Source organism: Papaver somniferum, chromosome 6, assembly GCF_003573695.1.
Source record: "Papaver somniferum cultivar HN1 chromosome 6, ASM357369v1, whole genome shotgun sequence".
NCBI classification, from domain to species: Eukaryota; Viridiplantae; Streptophyta; class Magnoliopsida; order Ranunculales; family Papaveraceae; genus Papaver; species Papaver somniferum.
In genome coordinates, this window is record NC_039363.1 from 310,719 (window position 1) to 332,471 (window position 21,753).

Below are 21,753 nucleotides of genomic sequence, written 5' to 3' on the forward strand. Positions count from 1 at the left end.
TCCAAGGCTTGTGCAAATGGTTGCACACAAGTTTTTTCCTGATCCTAGCAGTATAAATAGTCTAGGAATCAATAAAATTGGTGTTGTTCAATTGGAGAATAACCACTGATTTGTAAAATAGTATTACGCATTCACCAAAGATGGTGAATGGAATGTTTTGATCCATGTGATGTCCAGGTTTTGTAACTTTTCTTTAGTGCAATAAAATGATTTTGTTGCATTATATATTTGTTCTCTTATGTTGCTGATTTACGTCGGATTGTCAATTGGTTTGATGTATGGAAAACCACTTATGCTTATGGGAGCATAAAAAGTTAGAGAGAAAGAAGAAGAAAGACTTTTGTTGTGTAAATCCTTAAGAGTGAAGGCAGATGCATACTTTGAGCCACAAGTATTGTCGGTCATATCCCATGGAAGAGTTTAGGCAATAAAATGGTCATGTGAGTCATGTCACACCAACCACCGTAGGACGTAGAGACAAAACGTACTTGGAATCCGTACCACATCATTTAAAATATAGATGTGTAGTTACCTAAAATCGGTCAAAGGATAAAGCGGAATTCTAGGGTTTATGAAAGTAAGTTACGGGAGGTTGAGCACGAACAATTTTCTCCTAAACCATGCACAGTGGCCGTTCAAAGGCTGCTTCACTCATGATAGGTTAGGGCTGGTCTTAGGGAGGGAAGAAGGTGAAGAGAGAGATCATAGAATTCTAGCGTTTGAAGAAGAATTTCTCTAAGAGGTTATGAAAAAGATCGTTATAGCTTGGAGAAATATAGTACATATTTATAGTTGAATTCTCTAATCTCAGGTCTGTGAAGATATGGATTGCTTTTCGTGCCGTGCGGAGCCATTCTCTCATCTCTTCTGGAATAGATAGAGATAAACTAGGTTGAGTTTATCTCATTATTCCACCGCCTTTACTTTATTCTACGGTGAGAAATAAGCCGGTATTTCTCACACGTGTCGTAGACCGCTAGACCAAAAACTTAATTGTTATCCCCCAATTTGTGTGAAGCTTAGTCAGCTTTTTTGAAGACGTGTTGAGAGAGAGAAATATTCTTTTTAGCCGAGTTGGCAGAGATAGAGAGATATTTTCCGAAGTTTAAGAATGACTAGGATGAGTCATGTGAAAAGGCATGGGATGCCTCAGAATTCGTGTGGATAGGAGACTCGATTCCTACATGAGGCTCGTGCCTACCATGGGGAATATTCAGCCTTATCTGAGATTTCCCGAGAGATTTGAATCTCCCTAAAATTGAAGAGAGATTTGGATCCCTCCGAGATTTTGAAAAGAGATTGGAATCTCTCTTATATTTTGCAGAGAGATTTGAATCTCTCCGAGATTTTATAAACTGATCAAAATCTCTACGTAGATATTCTTAATGGATCCGATTCTTACCGTGGTCAGCTGGGACTCGTCCTGGAGAGAGGAAAAAAAAGGTTTTGTAGGCCCGATTAATGCCTCTGCGAAACTTTTACTTGTCTTTGACCAGCGTATCTTGCAAAGATGTGTTAGGAATCAAATGTATGTCCATATGATGGACCAACAAGACCAGTGTATCTCGAAAGGTTGTTCTAGGAGTCTGTGGAAAGTTCCCTGAGGCAGAATAACCAGCATATCCCGCGGGGATATCCTAGGAGTTATTCGGGAACCTCAATAAGTCGAGTCAGAGCCTAGAGCAGACATGACCGGTGTATCTCGCGATGATGTACTAGGAATCATTCCTTCATCTCAAATAGGACGATTCGTGCTTACAGGAGACATGCATATCTCATCTTTGGGTCATAAGTCCACCGGGAACGTTTTTACGCATCTGCAGAGTCTATGAATCATGGCATCACAATCAGCTCCGTCTCGCGAAGACATGCTGGAATTGTGGTTGTTCTGGTTCATAAGTCTACTGGGGATGTTTCGCGCTCTACAAAATCTATGTGACCAACAACATCTCGTCGAGGATGTGTGCTAGAAATCACGACATCACGACCAACAGTGTCTCGCGGGAACGTATACTAGCAATCGTGGCTATTGGTGCCTTGAGGACCAATGGATTATCTCTCCCATGAGAGTTGAGTTTTTTCTATGGTCTCGAATAACGCTTTTGCCCCTTATCCAAATTTCACCATCTACATTAATTCCCTTAATTACTCAGAATAAAACTTTGGTTGTTCTATGATGAGTATATAGATAGTTATGAATCGTTCAGGCGTGAAATTAAAATCCACTCGGTCTTCTGGACTTGTTAAGTCCCCGAACGTTTAGTCTTTGATTGTTAGACTCTGATCTTATAATCGATTTTGGACTTTGAAACTTCATGGGATTTTTTGTTAGACGTTAATGACATGATAATAAAGTCTTGATGAGATAAAATTTCCGTCTTGAGCGAATGGTATTTATTAATTAGGGTTTACTTGGACATGAAATAAACCTTAATTAATAGAAATTAATATAACAACGATCTAGATATGAAACTAGTATCGCTAGATAGATGTCGAAAAGTTTTGTGGAATGGGCTAGTCGAACGTGTCATTCGGGCACAGGGTGGAGAAGGAATCATCAAAGTTATACAAAGGGTAAAACTATCATTTCTCTATATTTTGGTTGGCCTTATCTTCACCAAACCGCAAAAGAAAAATTCATTCTTCTTTCTTTTCTTCTTCCATCTTCTCAGCTTCTCCTCTTCTCGTCCCTGTTGATTTCGATTTTGAAATTCTTAACGTGTTTTTTTCTGAGCGATTTAACTGAATCTCTCGGTAACTTGACAAACTAAAGGAAAGGGTGATAGTTCTGCTATTGATAGAGTTCAGGAAATCAGAGAAAGGGGTAAGTTAAAATTGGGTTTCATTTTATTGAATTTTTCTTATGGAAGTGTTATGATTCGATAGATTGTAGATGGGTTTGTTGTCAATTGAAATGAATTCGGTTATTTAGGGTTTAATTATAGTTTCTTAGTAAATCAAATTAAGAATTAGTGTTCTCTGTGGTGAAGAATTTGATTACAGAGATTCGAAGAGAGGTTTGATTAAGAAGATGAAGGTTGAACATGGGTATTGAATTATATGAGATGATTTGGTTGAGAATGAAGTGTATTCCATACTGAAGTTGTAGATGAGGTTTCATTTTGTGTTGCAGTTGAGTTTGAGTTTGTATTTGGAATTAACTGAATGGTGTTGATAGGAAGATGAATTAGTGAATTGGGATTGCTGTTAATGGTTTAGAATTATGGTTTTGTGACAAGAAGACTGTTTATACTGAACTGGTGATGTTAGTCGTTTTGGAAGTTGCAAATGGCTGGGTTGTGTTTGTTGAGTTGACTGTATTACAGTGACAGATGGCAGGTGAAGTTCTTAGTTGCTTGATTTAAATTACAAGACTGTTGATTTGAGAAGAATGGAAATAAAGCTGAGACTCTGGTAGTCTTAGGGTGTAACTGATGTTGATGTTGTTCAACTGTTGGTGGAACTCAAGTGAATGGAATTAGAGTTATAAGTTGAGTTACAAATAAAGGCGATGTACTGAGGTTGAGTTTATCATGTAGCTAATTTGAGTTTGGTTCAACGGATAATGAGAGTAAATAATGATGTTGTTTGTGGTTTATGTAGCTGCAATGGAGCAGATGAAGTTGTGTGATTTGATGCAAGGAAGAGGCCTGAGATATATGAATATGAGCTGCAAGAGAATAAGAATGGAGATGGAGTTACAGAGATGAGTTGTGTAGTTTCAGATGGTAGTAATTGAAGTGTTTTAAGACTTAGGTGATGGTGCTGATGCTAACCGAAGTATGATGCTGCTGTGTTGGATTTAATTGAAGTGATTAAAATTCCGGAAAACTGATAGTACTGATGTTACAGTGATGGTGAAAGTAAACTGTTAGGTTGTTTCTCGACCTAAGATGAAGATATTGATAGTTGCAGTGAGGTTTAGATGTATGGAATGAAGTTGATGTTTATGTTTAAACTAGAAGAATGGAAGTAGGAATGGTATTTAAGTTTTGGCTTGTGTTTTATGTTATTGTGGCATCATCTTTGTGCATTAGAAGTTTGGCCTGTAAAAGAGCTTTGGCCTTGAACCTTTTTGTTCAATCAGATGTTTCACTTAGATGACTCAGTTTATCTAGCTGAGTCAAATATGAATCTGACTCACCTGAATCAGTTTTTAGGACTGAGTTAACCCACCATGTTAACCCTATCTTGACCGACTTGACCTTGACCGATTCTCGTTTGAATCATTGACCAGTTGAACTGACCTTGACTCTTTTGACTGGACTTTGACCTGGACATAAACGTTGACTATTAGTTGAATATTGTTACCGTCACACACAGTTAGTTGACCCAGATGAAACAAGCCTTAAGTTAATGGTCTGAGATTAGTAGATTTGGGCTTGAGTGTAGTTTTCCTGTTTTGATGAATTGGACCACTTGTGGTCTGAGTTAGCATTTTGTTTGTTTTACAATGTTGTAGATAGTCTTAAGACTCGGTTAATGGACCATAGAATCAATCTAATTAGTAAACTTTAGATATGCTAAATATATATACTGAAAAGGTTTAGAACCATTAGATAGTTCACTTATCCTATAACTAGAGAATTGTATGAGATTGTGTAATAAATCTTGTATGAGCCATTTGACTAATCTCTAGAGTGCTTGTGTGGTTATTCTTTATTAACAACGGTCGATATAGAGAATGAACCAGTGGATTATGGATCTCAAGGTATGCGAGGCTTGTCATCAAAAGAGGTGGGAACTCTGTAACCTTCTTGTAATCATTGAGTTTCTTTCCTTTGCAAGCATGATGTGCTTTTCACTATCTGTGTGAATGTATGTTGTAATTGCATTGAATCATGTTTGTATTGAATGTGTGTAATATGTGTTGTATGATTTCCTCACGAAGAGTGTATGTGTATCCCCACAGCTCTTAACTAAGTTAAGTAGGGCGGTAAGTCATCCGTCGGCAATAGTATTAGTAGGGCGGTAAGTCATCCATTTGAATATTATTATAATTATTTCATTTAGTAGGCTTGTAAGTCATCCGTTTGAATATTATTGCTTATTAAGATAGTAGGGGGGTAAGTCATCCGTCGGCAATAGTATTAGTAGGGCGGTAAGTCATCCGTTTGAATATTATTATATACTATTTATTTTGTGGAAATCACTCGTGTGCATATTATACTTGTTTGTCTAACTTTCTGATCTTAGTGGTAATATTCTGAATCATGGTTTGTATGGGCACTCTGTGTGAACGATGTTATTATAATTGATTAGGGTTGCTCTCGTGTCGTCTTCTCTAATGAGTTTGACGAGGTTAGAGTGACACTTCCTTCATGATGCATAAATAGTTGAATGATCGGTTTCTTCTTGTTTCTTCTAATTTATATTCTGTTAGAACTGTGAAGCATGTTAGTGATTACTTGAAAGTTATATGTTTCCATTGAGCACCCTTTTGGGATGATGTGCTCACTTGTTCCCACATCAGTTTCAGTAAACAGAAGATAATGAGCACACGAAGATATCCGTTTCGTAGCTTAGAGCTTATTCAAATCTAGTATTGTTATGTATCTTTTATCATATGTAATCTTCATTATTCTGTAAATAACACATTATTATATTCATATCACTCGAGAGATTTTCGATTGTATAATATCAGAGTGTATGGGTTTGTTCTCGGATTAACTTTTGCAATTGAAATACTTAAGATCTTTAATCTAGTTTTGATGCTTCAATTAGGTTTTAAACCTGTTAGTTAAGGAGGTTTAGTAACTGGGGCGTCACACTAAACTCCGGTCTTCGTTTCTCAGGGGAGGTTCTTATGGAAAAGAGACTTGTAGCCGAGGAGATGTGGAGGAAAGGATATGGAGGCCTTATGGAAGAAAAGAGAGTATTCTTCCCGAGAGATAGAGGTCACTGCTGCCAGATGATTTTCTCTCTCATGAACTCGATCTTGATGCAAACCTGCGGTTGCTTCGTTGTATATGGGAGTAGGTGAAAACCGTATGTTAAATTCGTAATAGGAGATCCTCCCTTGTGCGGATTTCACTCCAGAGGTTGTAGAAACTTCGTTCAACGCCCGATCTTAGTGGTTGACCCCAACTATCGAACATAAAAGACCTGCCTTTCATATGAGGCCGTCTATTCGTATATGAGATACTGCAGGCTCGTTTTCACCTTCACAAACCCTAATTTATCCCGTGCGCGAATCTTGAGCGGAGATGAAAGATTTGAAAGCGTATTTTCAAAGAATAACTTGCCAAAATTCAAAAGCACTCTTAGGACAATCATTTGTTGGAATCCAAGAAAAATGAATACATGGTTCATTCTCTTGGGAATGTGCCTAGAATGGAAAACTTAGGAGTTAGGACATCAGGTCCAATAGTGTCCCATATTTATTTATTAAATTTAGATAGAAAACCATCAAGACCAATAATCGTTTAATATTTCATAACAAAGAAAACCACACTCTTAGCCACTTATCAGGATAACTATAAGCATTTTGTTATCATCAACAAAAATACAAGGAATAAAAGATCATGATAATTATTAACATGTAGGGGAATGGTGGTTCTAGAAATAAGGTGTTTGTCTTAATAATGTTGCCCGTATAGTTAATATTTTTTTCCTTTTTGAAAATAACCTCAACATCTCCGCACCCACATCCAATCAATTAACTTGCCAACTGGATACATATATGTGAAAGAATAGATTGGCCAGTTTCCATCCGCGAATTCGATCCTCATTACTCACCCTTAATGTAAACACATAATACAAAGTTTGTTTCTTTGGAAAAATTAATCGTTACAACTGGCTGGAAAAACTTTCCTTAAAAAAGTAAATACATTAAGAGTTATTAAGCTTAAAAAAACCTGGCTAATTTGGGGCCTATAACTATTATTTGGGTCCTATATCGGTGATGTAAGCATTATCATAAACCGATTGATGGTGATGTTCCTTAGAATCGGTAGATATGATACATCTACATAAACCGATTTTGGATAGATATGATGAACATCAACCACAATAGGTTTATGCTAATGCACACATCAACCGATTCATTAACGATGTTTTAATTTTTGTACAAATCTTGAAACTTTGATCTTTATATTATAGAGCACTAAATTACGAATTGAATGCAAAAAAAAATGAGGTCATTCCGACATCGGACGAAGAAATTATGAGTAAAACAATTGTAGAATCAAATACTCAGATTTACAATCGGTTTCCGTGAGCATTTATGTAAACCGCTTGTAGCGATAAAAATCACAGAAAATCTCTTGAATTTTTCAATCTATTTACAAGTGCACGAACGGTAGCCGATTTTGGGTCGAGTTTTTCAACAAAAAAAATCATGTTTTAATGCTAAATCAAGATTAGTCAATTTCTGGGTTAACATGATTAAACATTAATTAATCATCAGATTAGCGTTTATTAATCACGGACAATTTAGCCATTTAGTAAAATAATTGGAATATTGGATAAAAATTTATCAATTTTACTTCTAACTTTTGTTTTTATCTTCCAATCGTAGGCCACAAATAATGGTTTTAGGATCTAAACTATCAAGGTTAAAAACAATCACAATCACAGTTTCATCACTATAATTGGTCAGACTATTTTTATCCTGTCAAACTGTATAGTTTGAGCACAATGCCAAATACTAAAACCAAAAGTACGGAATACTTTGAAATCATTTAATTTTAGAATGACATGATTTATATACATTTGTTTTATCCAGGACAATGATATTTATTACCAGATAAATTTATTTTTTATTTTTTTATATGAACTTGCCAATAGAATTGTGGAAGCAGATGGGCAAATCATACGTTCTGAAATCAAATCTCTAATACAGGATTTACATTTTCTTACTTGTTAGTGGGATATGATGGCTTGATAAATTTATCTTCCGAGTAATTAATCCTTTTCATCGACTTTAACAGTGGTGAGAAAATAAAAAGAATAAAAGAAATAGTCTGTCCTCTCATATACGAAAGATCTTTCTCTGCTACCCTCTGCCCCTATAACCTATGACGCATGCCACATTTCCTGGTCATACCTTCTCTACTCATGAGTCATGTCTCTTCAATCTTCGCGATATTCAAGGGTAGTAGTAAATCTTGCAGCTTGGTACAAATCTTTTGCCATTTTGATGCCTCCAGCCTCTCAGCATATACCCATCAGTCTTCTCACGATAAAATATGTCTCGGTCCTCAAGGTTAGAGTTTATCACACGCATTAAATGGCCCTGCATTATAGGAATGCGATCACATAATATTATATTATATGCTATATTCTCTACATAAATTACCTGTCTCTGTACTGTAGCTAAGCAAATGCAGAAGTTGATTTCTGGGTTTGAGAATCAGGGTGGTCGTTGATGAGTCTCAATGATGTCTACTGGGTTTGCCTAAAAGCTATGTTACTGTCTTAAAAAGATTGTTGTATTGATGATGAAATTAGCTAAAACACCCGCTGATGAGCAGTGTATTGTGGAATTTTGTTGCTCACGGTATCACCTTGGTTGTATGAAGAAGAATGCTATGATTGATGAGGAAGAGGAAGAGGATGATGAAGATGAAAACAGTGTAGATGATGATTGATGGTGATTACGATGCATCACTTGTCAAAAGTGTTACATCTGCAAACCTCACACCATAAGGTTTGTTTGATCTCTGAATTAATCCTTTTTATTTTTCTTATCTGTTGTTGCTCTTGCCATATATTAGAGATGTTTATTTCTCTAATCAGGTGTTCTTTTATTAGCCGTAACGTTGTGTGCAGCATGTTCTTGGTCTCTTACCCATTGATTGAGTCAAGTGACGACATTAGACTTCTTAATTTCAGACATGAGTCCATTTTTCACTTGATCCCTTTACATTATTTTGACTCACAACTAAACAACAATTCATGTTGCCAAAATTTCACCACTCCTGATTTTCTTTTTCAAAGTAATTTCACACACTGCCTATGGGGTGTCCAAGTCCAACTACCAGAAGCTAGAGAGCCTAATTTTCGACGTAAATCTGTCCTAAGTATTGTATTTTGCAGAATGTTGCTTTGACAGTCACCACCAGCTTAATTAATTATCGTAATATAACTTAGGGAAGCACCAATACAAGTAACCATCATACTAAATTACAAATGCAATGCGCGCTAGCTTCAACACGGTGGTGGAGTAGAGTATTTGGCAGGAGAACTTCCTTGCGATGCTGTAAAATAACTCCTTTCCCTCCGGTTCAGTGCCGAACATCAAATTCCCGGCACTTGTATTTTTTTAATTCTGAATTCTTTTTACGAATGACAAAAATACCCTTTTCTGACTGGACCACCAAAGCCCAAATGGTAATTATTTTTTATAGGGCAATTTGGGAAATGGCGACACGATTGCTGACTCTCTGGTCACACTGTGTTGAGTGAACAGTTTTTAGTAGAAAACAAAAACCAAATTCAAATCGGACGGTTTAGAGTCAATTTTTATTTCCACTCAAAAGAACATATTAAGTTAATTAACAAACAAAACAGACTAAAAACGTTTTTGATTCTTCTACTACTAAACTTATTTTCCTCCTCCTCCTTCCAAGTTCCAAGAGCCACTGACAGGCTTGAGGATCAAGATATCACCTCAACCAAATGTACCCCTCCCTGTTGTACTGAACAAGGGCTTCTCTGTTTTGGTAGATTCTTTTTTTTCATTCTTTGCTGGAAGCTGTACAAAAAAGGGTTTTGATTCTCTGTTTGGGGTTTATTGAAGGGGTCTGTTTGTTTCTCTGCCTACTGGATGGATTGTGTTGGTTTATTGTCATTAACATCATCTTCCTCCGCAACTTGGAAGAAGAAACTGGTGAGTTTTTTTTTTTTTTTCATTTGTTTATGTCTATGACAGAAAAGGGTTTTTTATGGGTTTAATTTCTTACTTTGTTTTGGGATTTCTCTGATCCACCTGGTTATGTTTTGATGGGGATTTTTATCTTTTGGTATTCTGCAATGCGATTGTGTTACTTGTGATTTTTTGTTAACTACAAGTGCATATGACGAATTGGGGTAAATGATTCAGGAATTTTTTGCTATAATCAATTAGAACCCAGATCTTCTTCTAGAGTTTGCAAACATTAGTCTCTTTGTTATCTCTTTATTGTGCAGAATCGGCCATGTCATTTTTGTGGGGAATCCGGGAACCCAGATAATCCGGGAACCCAGATAATCCGGGAACCCAGATGTTAAAGTTTCCACCAGGAGCTTCCGCATCACCGTTCTATACACGCTACCTGGAAGTGAGTATAACATTTCTGTATGACCTTTCATGTTTTACGTAAAATGTACATCTCTTGCGGAGGATTTAAGTAGAAATTGAGAGTTCTCTGTTGTACATGTGCAGTTCTGAAGCTTTAACATCATAATAAGGACTTATACAATGTTTGGTTTGTCCACAATTTGACAGGGGAAGCTTTCAGATATTGGATTCGGTTCTTATGGGTGGAACCTATGAAGGACTACAGGCCCATCTTCCCCGGAAAGCTCGTTGCGAAGCATACAAGGTTGCAAATGGATTTCCCAATGTGCTGCAGTTAAAGCTGCATCCTCGTTCTGATGTGTGGCCAGAGGAATTCAACAGACTGTGTCCTACTGTTGATGATATTGCCCTTTACTTTCTCCCTGGTGATAATGAGAGGTTTGGCTTACATCTGAATTTTGGGTTCGATTTTGCCATTTGAAATTTCTATTTCCTGTTTATTTGGTTTGAGAAGTAAGCTGTTCTTGTTCTCCGTTTGTAGATTCAGGAAGGCCTATCATTTGCTCTCAAATGTACTCATGACGAGGGATTCAGCCATTCAGAGCACTTTGAAGGATGGTTATGAGTTGCTGATATTTTCCTCCAAACAATTATCGCCTACCCATTCTCAGAGTAAGTTCTTTGGTTGTTTGAGAGATCACATGAAAATGCACATTAATTCTAGATGTTTGAATAGCAAAAGTGTTGTTCGCCTTAAAAGCTGCGACTCGCAATGTATTGATAGTATATGTGTGCATGTATGTTCATGTGAATGTATACCTTACTCTTAATGAGTTCTCACTAAGAAAATTAGGAACTGATATTATCTATTTTGGGCAGGATTAAACCAACAGTTCTTCCTATGGGGAGTTCTCCAGTCTGTAGGAAAATACTCTTTTTCTTCTCAAGCTTTGATAAGGGATCGGCGCAAAAAACTCAGCTCTGAGTTATGCGACTTTGACTACAGTTCCAATAATGACTCAATGAACATTATCAAAGGGGTTGATTCCATGGCAGTCAAAATGGAAACTGATATGATGGGAGAAAACAATGGTGAGAGAATAGATAAAGCAGCCTTATCAAATTCTTATTGTGGGGAGAAAAAAAGAAAAGTTGGTGGAACTGAAGGGCTTTTGTTAACACCTAAAAGTGAGCTACACGATGAATTCAATTCTCCTCCTGGATTTATGAGAACAAATACCATCAACAGTTGTGCTCCTAGTCCTCATTTACTCTTGGAAGTTCCTTCTGGATTTGCTCGGCCAAATACCACCGACGGTGTTGCTACTAGTCCTGCCTTGCTCTTGGAAACTCATCTTGGTTTAACACCTAAAGTAGAGCAACCAGGTGAATTTGATGCTCCTCCTGGATTAATGACACCAATTGCTACTAGTGCTGCTCTACTCTCGCGATCTCTTCCTGGATTTAAGAGACCAAATACCAACGATGGTCATGCTATTAGTTCTGCTTTACTCTTGGAAGCTTCTCCTGGTTTCTCTACGTCTTTAAAGCCAAATGAAAGAGGTGATTCCTCTAATGAAACCAACCAAAAATTTAAAGTATCTGATACTATGAATGCAATTTCTCCCTGGTCTTCAAAAACAAAGAGAAGTGCTAGAGGTACTGCAACTAGTAAGTACCTTCATGACTCGAGTTTTCAGCCTCAGAAACCTTCAAAGGTTACCGAGACAGCAGAGCAGGCAGAACTGCTCTTGCGATATCATCAGGTATGCACCTAAACTCGTCAAGTCTGCTCTTTGTGTATGTGATATTCATTGCTAAGAGTTAGTATTCTTTTCCAATAATGATAATTGAAATCCAAATAGGCCCGCTGGACCAACAGTGAGAGATACTCATCATCGAGTGCGATGATTACTATAAGAAAATTACTTCTTTAATACTATAAATTTCTTTTGATAGTGTTCCAAGATGGATCCTGCCGAGTGGAACCACCAACCTGAGAGGTTGCAGTCAATAGCTCCTTCGATGATTGACCTACTTAGTCCTCAACATTTCCAGCAGCTGAAGATTGATGGAGTTAGTTTCTGTCTTCTTAAATTCTTATCTATCCAAGCATATATAAACGTTTACATATATCAAAGATGTGCTTGTTTCTTAATGGGCCAACATTCTTGCTTTATGTTAGTATATTAATTTTGTGATTATGGGCTACTTTTTCAGGCTTTTAAGGTAAGGGATGGTCTTTCATCCTGCACTTTAAGGTAAGGGATCCTCTTTGTATTAGGTATGAACAAGTCATATATGCAGTTTTAATCTGAAAGCTACAACTTTTGTTTAAAGTTATTGGATTAAATAACTCTATTATTTTGGTTAATGAATCTGAAATCTTAACATGTCCCATGATGTTTGTCATGTCCAGCATGTTATTGAGACTTTTGTCGTCTCATGGGACAACGTGTATAGGACTTGGTCATCCTAACTTCGGTTTCATACTCGGTGCTGATGGTAAAGCCACCACTCTTGATGACAAACTTGAAACATTGGAGGATGTCAAAATTTATGACTTTGGTGGAGGGGCATTTCAGATGTGTGGTGCATCTGCTGGAATTAAAAGCATATGTGATAGAGTAGCAGCCAAAGTGCATCAGCTTATACAGGAAGCAGGAAACCAAGTCGATAAAATCCGTTTTCTGTGCGAGAAATTGAGAGAAGAGAAAGGAAATTGGGAATATATTTTCGTGGGCAAGGAGAAAAAGGTATGTGTTCCTTTGATTTTTCTCTGTTTCAATGCTATGATTAGCTTCTCAATACTAAAAGTATCTCCAATTTTCAGAACAAAGGCATTAGGTATAGGTTTTGATATTATAGGAATATCTATACTAGAATAAGCTTCTCTGATCTGATAACCTATTACTTACTCTAGGGCAACAAGTTTGTTCCATTTTTATTTACGGTAGAGGAGGGAGTATCAACCTATGGGGGGGAATATTATTGCGCTGGTACAGGGGGAAGATATGCTAAAGATATATTAAAGTTGATTAAGAGTGTTGCTCAATTAACACTGGAAGAGGCTGTAGCTTGGGTTGAGCGAGCTTTACTTTACGGGGCTATTAATGATCATTGCTCAGGGGGGAAATATTGTAGTAAGTTAGTTATGTTTTGAATATTTAATTCGAAATAAGTATTTATAATTGAAATTTTATCTCTTTAATTTTAACTTTTCAATTTTTCTTTTTTACTGCAGTAAAGATCGTCATGGCTGATAAAGATACTACAATTGACAGTAAATTCATTCTAACTGACCTATGGGACAATCATTTCAGCTTTTTCGAAGATAGATACAATTCTCTTGGAGATAAAGATGAGATTAGTAAAAGGGTGATGGAATTCAGTAGGTTAACAGAAGTAAGTTTTTTTAAATAATTTTAGATCCAATAATATTCATGTAAATATGTTATTTTTTTAATATTCTTCTGGTGGTGTAGGAGACTAAGAAGAACTGGATGGAAGGTGAAGATATATCGGATAAACCTTGTGCATGGAAGGACATGGCCTTTGCTAAAACAGAGAAAGTTCAGGAAATTGCCGTAGCTCCTGATGATGATGGATCTGATGGTGACGGATGGAAGGATGCTGACAATGATGCGTTGCTTGAGTTGCTTGCCGAATCAGGTAAGCAACATGTTTAGATCTTTTTAATAGTTGTGATTGTTGAGATTCCCATATTTGTTTTTCCTGAACAATGGACCAGAAATTTTGTTAGTCCTAGTCTCAGCTTGTCCTCAGTGATGAATAAACATTTTCTGCTTGATTCTGAATGAAGCAGAAAGACAAGGAAACTTCGTCAGTGAATAAATTTGAAAATTTATATGTTTATGTTTTTTGCTAGCTAGTTCTTAGACCTTCTTTTCCTGACTTGCTTTTAAAGGTGACGATGAGAGTTCACATGAAGAAGAAGAAGACCAACCGCCTGCTAAAAAAACAAAAACCCGGTGAAGAATAAGAAGAAGACCCGGTGAAGAAGAAGAAGGCGACGACTAAGGTTTACTGCATATACACTAGAAAACTTAGGCACTTGTGTTTAAATTGATTTTGTAACCTTTACCACCGTGAGGGTAAAAGTTAGATATTTTTGTAGCTGTGTGGGTACAAGTTTGGAAGTAACGTTTTACAGTAACAGTTGTACTGCAATTTGTCAAGCTCATCATAAATGTAGTAACTTCCTCCGCTTACAGTTTTTTTTATGAACATGCTTGTCAGAAAGTTTGATGACAGAGGTCATGGTTGGTTTGGTCTTCACATGAGCCGAGCTTTCTCCCTGTGGCGAACCAATCGCTTGTTTCTTTGTTACGGGTTTTAAAGGAACTATCGAGTACCTTGGTCCTTGGAGGAGGTTTACGAGTCTATGACAAGAGGTGAACAAGAGGCGGATTCTAGAGCTTCGAAACCTGATTCTTGTTTGTTGTACCTATATTCTCTAGAGCACCCCAAATGGGTACATCCAACGTCCTGTATACCATCAAGCAAAAACCCCTTAATATTGAAGGTTGTTTTTAGACATACCTAAAAATTTCTAGGCATACCAAGTGAAAACAAAAAGGGATGCCAAATAACAAAATCAGAAAGCCCCTTAACCAATTTTTTTTTAAAATGACAAATCTGTCCTTTATGTATTAGTGTTAATAATCTGGATTAGTGATTAAGATAATTTTCAGAATTATAAGGTTTGTTTGTGTGGATGATAAATTTTGGGGGAATTTTTTTTTTTATTGAGAAAGAGAGGAAAAAGTGAGAATAAAAATTTCTTGATTTAATGGAGGATGAGGAGGGTCATTCTTCATACAGAAAACCTAGGGAAATACATATCAACTACAACAATGATTCCCAAATGGTTCATTTCTTAGATTATGAGAATGATTTTACACACCATGAACAATTCGGCTTACATCTATGAGCCGAACCAATCCCTTGATGAATAGTTCGGCTAGCTGAAACTGTTTAGGTATGCGCTGAACATATATTTTCCACTTCCAACCCATTTTCTAGACACTAATTCGGCTTGTATAAAATTTTCCTAGAAAGCCGAACCTATTCCTGAGAGTTCTGGAAAATGTTAATGGTTCGGCTTATATAATGAAAATCGTATGAGCCGAACCATTTCGTTCATGAATGAAAAGGGTATATTCTGCACAACCAAATAATGAAGGGTATCTCATGAAATTTATTCTTTCCATTCATGAATGAAAAGGGTATTTCGTGTACTTAAGTGTGACCTAAAAATTTGGGGATACCTAAAATTTTGGGAGTTTTGTGCCATGTTCTTGTTTAGCAGTACTAGGCTCATGTATTGGGTTGCAGGAATTTTCAATAATTGTAACTAAATTACTGATTGGGCTTGTGTCTTAAGTGTGGCTTGTTTTTATATTAGAATAGGGTTAGTATAACTCTAGAGATAAGAGTTAAATGGATGTAATCCTATCCGTTGAAAAAGGTCAACCAGGAGTGGGAAAATAAATACTCAATGATTGTGTAAGAAAGAGAAAAACCCTATTTTCCTTTGGAAGATAACCCAAGCTCTGATTTCAGAGAGAAGGTAGCTTGCTACCAAGTAATTCATTCTCCTTGTACTGATAACGGTACAATTGGTATCAGATGTCACATTCTGGGACCTCAATCATGACAGTGGGAGAGAAATTTACTGTTAGCAGTGTTCATACACTTGCTCAGGAAAATTCTTCTGTTATCCAAGAAATTCGCAATCAATTACAGACTCTAGCTTCAGAAGTAGCTGTTAGTCGTGCAGAATCAAATGATAAGTTCGATCGCCTCCTTGAAGCAATACGATCTCTTCAACTACATAACAGGCTGAGACACCTATGGATCTCGGTTCCTCTGGATCTACATATGATTCCCAAAAAAGAGTTAAAGAAACTTATGAGGTAACTAAATTTACTCCTAATTTTTTTCTAGAACACCTAAAGTTGATATTCCACGTTTCGATGGAACTAATCCAAGGGGTTGGGTTCAAAAATGTGAACGCTATTTTAATTTTCATAATTTGGCCGATTCAGATAAAGTAGATATGGCCGCAATTCATTTTGATTCTAAAGTCAATCCATGGTTTTTAAATTATCAACAAGGTAAACATGAGATGTCTTGGCATACATTTGTTCATGATCCGTGTCTTCGATTTGAGGATGTAGCAACTGATAATTATTTTGGAAGTTTCAATAAGCTATCCCAGCTCACTACTGTTGAGGATTATTATGACAGATTTGAACATTACAAAGCTTATATCGTAGCCAATAACCCAACATTGCATGAGTCTTTCTACACTCTCAGTTTCGTTAGTGCATTGAAGGACGAGATTCGTACTACAGTTCAAATATTTAAACCAGAGGATACTTCTAGAGCCTTTTACTTAGCAAGAAGGCAACAAGCCTCACTTATGAGTTCTTCTAAACCTATAAAACACCCTTCTCGACCATTTTTTCCATCACCCATTTCCATTCCTCCCAACCCATTTATATTTAACCATATTTCTCTCCCACAAACACTTTTCATAAACCATCTACTTCATCTCAACTACCTTTCCTTACTCATCCCCATACACCAACAAAATCTGACCCACCTCTTCCACCTGTAAAAAAACTCACTCCTCAACAAATGAAGGTTCGCATATATAAAGGTCTCTGCTATAATTGATGAGTTCTACAGAGTTGGCCACATTTGTAAGACTCAGCAGTTGTTCATGCTTGTTGCTAATGAGGAAGACTTAAGTGATCAAAGTGATGCTTCACCTGATGAGAATATGACAGATTCTCCCTCTAGTTCTGATACCACTATGGATATTTCACTACACGCTTTAACAGGCCAATCTGTTCACGACACTATTCGAATTTCACACCACTTCCATTTGCAAGCTATCATGGTTTTAATCGACACAGGCAGTACGCATAACTTGATCGATTCTCACCTAGTTGAAAATATTAATGTCCATATTTCACCTACAGCTCCTATGCTTGTAACTGTTGCCAATGGAGATAGCACCAACAATAAGGGTATGTGTCGTAACCTTCAATGGGAAATGCAGGGTTACAGCTTTTCTACTGATTTACGCGCTCTTCCTCTCGGGGTATGTGATATGGTACTTGGTGAAGATTGGTTGAGACAACTCGGTGATGTACTCTTTAACTTTTCTAAGCTCACTATTTCTTTTATGCATCATGGCTGTAACATTACCTTAAAAGATAGCTCTTCTATGCCTTCACTTAGTCTTTTAAGTGCTACTTCCTTTAAGAAATTTAATAAAAGTAAGGCACCTAAATTAATTGGCCAGTTCTTTCATATTCATGCAACACCTATACAACCAATTCCTAGTGAGGTTTCTGCCTTAATAGACTCCTTTTCAGATGTCTTTTCAAAACCTACACAACTACCACCTTCTCGTCCACTAGATCATAAAATTCCACTTAAACCTAACTCCACACCTCCTTCTCAGAGACCATACAAATGTCCCTTTATTCATAAAGATGTTGTGGAGAAACTTGTACAGGAAATGCTCTCTGCTGGGCTTATTCAAAAGAGCCACAACCCCTTTTCTGCTCCAATTCTCTTAGTGAAGAATAAAGACGGAACCTGGAAGTTCTGTGTGGATTATCGAAAGCTCAACAACTTGACTGTGAAGGATAAATTTCCTATTCCCTTAATAGAGGAGTTGCTAGATGATATGAATGGTGCAGTTATCTTTACAAAGATTGATTTATTGTCAGGTTATCACCAGATTTTGATCTACCCACCAGACATTCCCAAAACTGCCTTTCGCACCCATCAAGGGCACTATGAGTTTCGTGTCATGCCATTTGGCCTTACGAATGCACCTGGGACATTCCAGGCATTGATGAATGAATTTTTTCAACCATTTCTTCGCAAGTTCGTCCTCGTCTTTTATACGATTCTTCCCTTGCAGATCATGTGAAGCACCTTACTCTGTTTTTTCATTATTACGCCAACATTCCGTGTATGCAAAATTCTACAAGTGCAGTTTTGCTCATCCACAACCCGAGTACTTAGGACATATAATCACTGTAAATGGTGTAGCTGCAGATCCTGATAAGGTTAGCTGGCCTCAACCGAAAACATTGAAACAACTAAGGGGTTTCTTAGGGCTGACTGGTTATTATCAAAAATTAATAAAAGGGTATGGTAATATATGCAAGCTGCTGACTGCGCTGTTGAAGAAGGACTCATTTATCTGGAATGATGATGCAACAACATCCTTTTCTGCTATCAAATCATCAATGACTCAAGCTCCAGTGTCGGCCTTGTCGGACTTCATGGTAGGCCTAAGATGATGTAGAAATATAGTGCAAAGATAAAGGGCCTACTTGTTATACCGCAAGTGCACGGTGTCGTGTTGTAGAATGTGCACAAGTACAGGTCGATCCACAGAGACAAGGTGTGTGTGAGTTGAGTTCTCCTAAGCTAGTTCTCTAAACAGAGACAGTGATCAATCAAGATTGTTTTGAGTGATGTTGAAACACCACAGAGATGTTGGCAGTGAAATAAGGCAGTGAGATGAAATCTCACAGAACACTAAGAGTGAATGAAAGATAATGAAGATACTAAGGCAGTTGATTCCACATCTTGATCCTAAGCTAAGGAAGTTCTTATTCAAGTTATGTCTTGTTCTTTCAGGGAAGACTACAATGAGTGATTTACTAACTAATCTCACTAACTTACCCCTAGTATCAACTGTCTTCTTACAGCACAGCTGATCACAGGCTTGTTTGCTCAACCAGTTAACTATCAATTCTAAGGCAATTAAGCACAACCCTTCAAATGGACTGAATTCTTAAATACTGTCACAGCTTCACCCCTAGCATCAGCTGTCTTCTTACAGCACAGCTGATCACAGGTGAATTAGCTCAAATGGCTAATTTCAGTCCTACTTCAGTTTATACATCACAGGAACAATAACATGTATACTAACTATCCTAGCATGCATTCAAGAGTCTCATCTAAGCCCTAGCAGTTGAATTAGAACATCATGAAGATAATTGACATTGAAATTATATCAAACATTGAACTGAAATTATGAATTGAATTAAAATTAACACAACATATACAAAACAGGGGAGAAAATAGACTAACCCAAGAGGAACTGGCTAGTCCAGCCCTCATGGGGACACACTGGCTAGTCCAGGTATATGCTACACAGCACAACAATCCCTTTTATTTATACCCAAAACTATGAATTAGGGTTCCATATGTTCTTCCCCAAAAAATCCCCAAAACAGTAAAATTAGGGTTACACAATTTTTACCTAATTTCTCTGATAACTGCTCCCTCACTTCGACCCATGCTTGTACTTCGCCTCCTGCTCCTCTCCGTGCTTCTCATGCCCTAAACCTAGTTGTTCCAACAAACCCTAATCTAGGTCAGTGAGAGACGGTTGGGGGTTAGGTGGAACAATTAGGTTCTAGGGAGATGGGGTGATGTTGTACAGAGTGGTATGGTGGTGGTTTGGTGGCTGTTGCAGGAGGGTTGGTGGCGACAGGGGTGGTGGTGGTGGTGGTAGAGTTGCAGACGGATGAAGAGAAGAAAGAAAGAGAAGAAGAAGAAGAAGTGGTCGATAGTTTTAGGGTATAGGGTTAGGTCACTAGGGTGTTGAGCGGGTGTAGCAAGGGAGGATGATTTGCGAGGAAATGCGTTGGATGTGAAGATGATAGGTGGATCCAACGGTGAGATGGGAGCATGTCTTGAGCGACCGTTAGATGCAAAATACATCTAAACCAATGGCTCAGATTAGAACTAGGTGTTGTGGTATGAAGTAGGACCTTCCAGCTTGATGTACCGGTGTTGAAGCGACCATTGGATGCATCTGTGGGTTGATCTGATGGCTAAGAACTCGAGCGAGCCTTGGGCTTGGTCTTGAGCTTAGGTTAGAGTTTGGGCTTAGACAATTCTTAGCCCATTTCTTCTTTTAGACAAATTTCTTCCTCCTTAAGCCCATTCCTAGCCATTTGGTCTTGTGCGCAACATTTTTCGCGGCATCCTTGCGTGATTCCTTTTGGCTTCCACTACTTTTCTGCTCTTTTTCGCTCTGCAACTCATCCAAATTTTATTTATTACCTAAATATGAAAAATTAATTAATAAAAATATTTATTCTTGAAAACAATGAAAATACAGAATATGGGATAAAATGTAGAACTAATGCACAAAAGATGAGTTAAATGCCAATAAAAAGGATGCAAAAATATACAATATTTGGCACTCATCAAATACCCCCAAACCTGAATTTTACTTGTCCTCAAGTAAAACAAAACTAAGGAAATCCTAACTATACCACTGTCGCTGGTCTCTCGAATGCATTTAGCGATTGCACTAAGCCTTTTAAACCACTAAGTGTCCCTAGTGGACGAGTTGAAGTCTCGTGAGGGTTTACCATAGGTGTACCCACAAAACCTTAGGACAAAATATAAGCTCAGATTCCATGAAATGTGACATTTGCATGACAGTTTAAGCTCACAGCAAAATGGATATGTCAGTCTAGCTACTAAGGCACAATCCTAGCACTGATAACAACTAAAGACATGTGATAAGAGTGTAAAGTGTATCTACACATGTTAAGAATTATCAGAAGTTATGACTGCCAATCGCTAAGAGATAGGATTTTAAGCTAAGAAACCGAATTCAAAGCCAAGCTAGCTGTCCGGACTTTACGAGAATTTTGAATGTTCACCCAATGAGTTGGTGATGTTTCAGTTTACTCGCGTTGTACATCGATGGCTTACACCCTCCCTTGCTTAAAAGATAACAAAACAAAAGATGACTCTTATTTACATAGACTACTCTCTTTTATTTTATTTTTTTGTAAGAGAAAAACTTTGTCTTTAACATGACAAAACATGGAATAAATAAATACTTGATATTTTTTTTTTTTGTATTTTTTCTGATGATCTCTGATTTTTTTCTTTTTTTTTTTTGAACTTGAGATATTTACAACATGGTAACACTTTTGATATATGAATAAAAATATAAAAATTAATTACATGACTCATAGCAAGAGGTATCCCTTTTCGATGCACCCGGTCAAATTCAATGGTTGCTTTTCTTAACGTATCCTCCAACTTCTATCCCAGCCAATCAAAGAACAAGCTAGTCAAGTCTCATTCAGTATTCTAGATGATTGGTAGTCTACTTAACCGATAAAACACCTACCCGAGGCTAAACATGTATTAGTAGATCGTGCGTGTGCAAATTTCTTTATCAACATGTGAATTATGCTAGAATCAGGGGTGCCTTATCATCTAGACTAAGAACCCTAAGTTAACATATATGCACAAAAATCACTCTTTCAAGGTAAATGAGCTCCATCTTTTTATGATTTTTTTTTTCTCATTTTTTTTTTTTTTTTTTTTTTTTAACATGAAAGGAAGGAGTTCTATTTTTCGATTATAGCATGTTATCAGGATATCCATTCTATACCCCCAAACCTAAACTAAACATTGTCCTCAATGTTTCAAAA

The 21,753-nt window shown here is 37.2% G+C and overlaps 1 long non-coding RNA gene across 1 annotated transcript in view; it reads right to left on the minus strand.

The window, feature by feature from the left end:
* Positions 1-19,432: 19,432 nt before the first annotated feature.
* LOC113285303 overlaps positions 19,433-21,753 on the minus strand; it is a 5,465-nt gene continuing 3,144 nt past the window's right edge. The window contains exon 2 of the long non-coding RNA XR_003328591.1: positions 19,433-20,327. This is a non-coding gene — a long non-coding RNA (uncharacterized LOC113285303). The remainder of the gene's footprint in view (positions 20,328-21,753) is intronic.